The sequence below is a fragment of the Myotis davidii genome, unplaced genomic scaffold, assembly GCF_000327345.1.
Source record: "Myotis davidii unplaced genomic scaffold, ASM32734v1 scaffold1915, whole genome shotgun sequence".
NCBI lineage: Eukaryota > Metazoa > Chordata > Mammalia > Chiroptera > Vespertilionidae > Myotis > Myotis davidii.
The window spans coordinates 752,950-757,433 of record NW_006286237.1 but is presented as its reverse complement, the minus strand read 5'-3'; positions in this window follow the sequence as shown (position 1 = coordinate 757,433).

Below are 4,484 nucleotides of genomic sequence, written 5' to 3'. Positions count from 1 at the left end.
GCTCCGCTCGTGCCCAGAGGCACAGAAATTCCAGTAAATCCTCGTGGGAGGAGTTCTCCGTTTACTGTTACCATATTGGGAACTTGAGTTTCACTTTGGGGTTTTGTTTGTTTCTTTATCCGCTCTTCTTTTCCTCGTAGACTAGGTTTATTTATCTGAGCAATAACTTCCATGTTGTTTCAGTGGCTGGAATTAAAACAAAACAAACTTCCGAACAGCGTGTTGGTGTTGAGCATGTGGCTGGTTGGCCTGCGGAGCGCCCGTGTCGGACCGGTGTCGGTCCGGTGTCGGACCGGCGTCCCCGATGAGCTGGTGACCTAGAAAGAGTGCTGAGGGCTGCCCAGCATGGCTGTCTCTGCCGCGCCCGCCCCCCTTTTGGTAGCTGGTATCACATGAGGCGATGGCTTTGTGGATGAGTGCTTGGTTCTGCGAGAGCCACCAGACCACCGCCCTTCTCGCTCCGCCCGGGGCACGTGCGCTGGCCTCTGCCCAGCCGGGCTGCAGCGGCCGTGGGCGGTGCTGCTCACACTCAGGGCCGTGGCCCCATCCCAGTCCCCCAAATGTCAGGATAGGAGCGGCATCTGACGCCTGCTTCCTCAGAGCGGGCGGGTCGCTCCCAGATCCGGAGTCCGTGCTCCGTGCAGGCGTGGCCTCTCGTTACATGTGAGCTGACGGGGAACCGGGTGCCGTGTCAGGGACCCTCAGGGCTTGGAAGCAGGGTGTCACTTGGTCCGACAGGTGCTGGGCCCACAGACAGACAGACGCTCCAGGTGCCGTCTGGATACGCGGTTTGGCCTTTTTCAATGTCCACATCCTTAGCGCCCCGGCCCTGGGGCAGGATGCCCGCTGCCCACGGCATTGGGACGAGAGGGATACTGAGGAAGCTGTGCTGCAGAGAGCGTCTGCCCACCTGGCACCCGCTCCCGCCCACCAGCTCTTGTTCACCTGTGGGTTGTACCCAGTCCCGGCCAGAAGCACCTGTGTTTTTGCGGGGAGGGGGGGGTCTGCCTCACTGACGAGGGGAAAGCAGGAGTGAGAGCCACGGGTCTCTGATGCTGCTGAAGGTCACTCTGCCCGACCTGGATCCCAAGGCCTCTCTCTCGTGGCTGTTTCTAGTTCAGGGCACTGCCTTCCAGCCGGCGCCTGGGGTGCCCAGGACGACTGCAGAGGGCTGTTCCCGGAACACCGTGTGTTGAGGGTTCACTGTGAGGCCAGGCTGTGTCCCACAGAAACGCCTGAACACGGGGACGAGAGCAAACACCGCTGCCTTTCCCTGTCGGTCCTCAGCTCTGAGGGGAGCGGCTGTGAGGAGCCTGCACCCAGGGTCATCGGGTAAAGAACCTGGTGGGCGCAGGCCCCCCCCCCCCCCCAGCGTCCAAGTCAGACTCCGGGCATTTCTCTCGCAGCCTCCGGCCTGAGGGAGTCGCTAACGGGCTGTGGGAGGCCGGCTGCTGGCACCTTCCTCCCAGCTTCCCAGGAGGCTTCTGTCTGAGGTTCGAGCCAGCGCAGCCTCCTGCAGGGGAGCCGGTAGAACCGAGTCCCCGCTTCATTCCGCCGCCACACGGAGCTTAGAAAGGCGAGAGGGGAGGATGCTGAGATTGTGGATCTCGGACTCGAAGCCCCATGTTGGGGAGAAGAGCTGAGGACACAGCGAAGATCCCGGAGCACAACACGGGGGCGCACAGCCTTGCCCGGCCCTTAAGCCTCCGCTTCCCTAGATGGGGGGGGGGGCGGGTTACGGGGAAAGAGCCGCCCAAACAACATTGTTCAAGTAGGAACTTACATCAAGGAAAACTGCTGTAGACCCATTTCCAAAGCTTAAGGAGTCGGTCTGTAAAGCGTGTGTTTCACTTCTTTACGGAACAGCTGTGCCTGCTCCCGTGGCCGCAGGCGAACGCGGCCACACTTTGATCTTCAGGTGAACGTCGGAGCCAGCAGGAGCCGGGCCGCTCCTGTTGGTTCTGGGTCCCTGTACCAGGACGCAGGGCTGGCGTGACGGGCGTGGATGTGTCCTGCGCTGGGACAGGAGGGGCAGACACGTGATCTGTCCCAGGTGAGTGAAGCGAAGGGCCTGTTCTTTCTTCCCTCGGACGGGAAAGTAGAGAAATTCAAAAATTGCCTTTCTGAGGAAACCAAGTTCCTTGCTCTATTTAAAGCAAGTGCCAAAGACACCCCCTCTTCCCAAGGAAACCGAGCTCCTGGCAAACATCCCTGGTTACAACCTGCCCTTGCCAGTACTTTTCCGTAGTTCTAGTAGGAACACGGACAGAGCAAGTCCCCTTTGCCCAGGCTTGGGAGAGGAAGGGTGACCAAGGATGAAAAAGACCCGTGTAGCCCGTCTGGTGTTGCTCAGTGGTTGAGCATTGACCTATGAACCAGGAGGTCACCGATTCCCCGTTCAATTCCCGGTTGCAGGGTCTACCTCCAGTGGGGCGTGCAGGAGGCCGCCGCTCAATGGTTCTCTCTCATCATGGATGTTTCCCTCCCTCCTTCCCTCTCCTTCCCTCTCTGAAATAAAAATTTATAAAAATTCTTGCCCTCGCTTTAGCCAGTTTGGCTCAGTGGATAGAGCGTTGGCCTGCAGACTGAAAGGTCCCAGGTTCGATTCCGGTCAAGGGCATATGCCTGGGTTACGGGCACATCCCCAGTGGGGAGTGTGCAGGAGGCAGCTGATCGATGTTTCTAACTCTCTATCCCTCTCCTTCCCTCTCTGAAATAAAAATTTATAAAGATTCTTGCCCTCATTTCATTGGCTTATGTAATAATTAAAGCAGTCACTATAGAAGAACGGCTGTTGCAGAGCTCGGAACAAATACCACGGGACAAATACCACGGGACGGGTGAGACGAGAGGAGGCTGCGGGTGCTGGGCGGGCCCGGGCCAGGGTGAGTTCTCAGAGGAAGTGAGCTGGTCCGGAGGGAGGGGAAGCCCGGGTCTGGTGCTGGCAAGGCCTCGAGGCTCCCAGGGGATGCTTGGAGCTCCTGGACGGCCCAGCCACTTCCAGCAGACGTGGGATTCTGCTCTTCTCAACGCTGCTGGTAAGGGGTCACGTGGCTAGTATCCGTTTCACTAGAGAGGCAGCCGGTGCTAGCGGGGGGCTCTGCAATCAGGAGAGGAGACTGACCTGGGCTGCACCTTGTTCTAGGGGAGCCCGTCTCCAGGGCTGGGCTGGCTCCTTGTTGCAGGCTCTGGGTTTCGACCCGACCCGAGCACATGGGATCCCCGAGCTGGGGAGCCGGCTTCATGCCTCTCCCTGCCCACTCCTTTCGTTCCCAGACACAGTGGGCAGTGTGGCTTGGGGCCACAGCCACCAGTAGGTCACGTGCTCTTTTTGTGGCCCCGGTTGTGAGGCCCTTGTTCTCTAGAGGAATCTAGCGGCCGTCTCCAGCCTCAGTGACCATAGTCACAGGGCAAAATGCCTTAAGTGTCCCCCTCCGACCCTGAGGACAGATGACCAGTGCCCTGTTCCACGGCATCGCTGGTGGGCCTGACTCCATCTCATTCCCATCCCACTCCACTGGCCCAGGGCCCCCCCCCCATATTCCTCAGGCACAAGAGGAAACAGCTTTGGGTGGGAACCGTCCAGAAAGGAGGCCGTTTCGGGAGGGCCTGAGATGGGGGTGTGCCTGGATAGAGGCTGGGCTGGAACTTATTTCCGAGGAGCCTCCCCGAGCCATGGCTGAAGCCAACTGGCTGCCACTCCAGGCTTGGCCACCAGAGGGCACCATGAGTCCCCGCAAGAGCCATGGATCTTCCTGCCACGGGGTTTGTCTGGCTTAGGCCGTTCACCAGGTGACCCGTTACTGATGCGGATTCTTTCCAATAGACGGAGTCGCAGGTATGTTGACATAGATGCGATTTGATATGGATGCTATTGTGCTGTATTGACGACAAGCTTCACAACTCCATACGTCGAATTTGCTGAAGGTGTTAGCATCATAGATGTTTTTACGCTTAAAAATGCCGAATTTCATGCCAAAAAAGAGCATTTGCAGGAAGTTTTCATTATTTTGAAGAAAAGTGCTAGTGATGGAATTGCTTTGATTAAAGCACTTTTGATGTTTCTCTTGAAATCATCGTGTTTTCGTTGATTACAAAATCCGAATTATTAACCGGTTAACATTCCGCATGACTAACCAACTGGTCAACAGCAAATCCGCATGACTAACCAGTTAACAATTACTTGAAATCATCGTGTTTTCGACAATCCGCATGACTAACCGGTTAACAATCCGCATGGTTAACCAGTTAACAATCCGCATGACTACCCGGGACACCTAGAGGGGGTGCGTGTAGGCAGCCGTGGGTGCGTTTAGGAAACCCGGACTGCATCCCCTTCCTGACCACCACCTCCCAGCCTTGGCCTTTGAGTAGGTTTATTGATGGGAAGAGTAGGGGGGCTGCAGGGAGAGGCTGGCCTGGTCGGAGGGCAGGTGTGGTGCCCCGGAGCCGCCTCAGAGGAGAAGGGCCAGGAACCTGCGGGA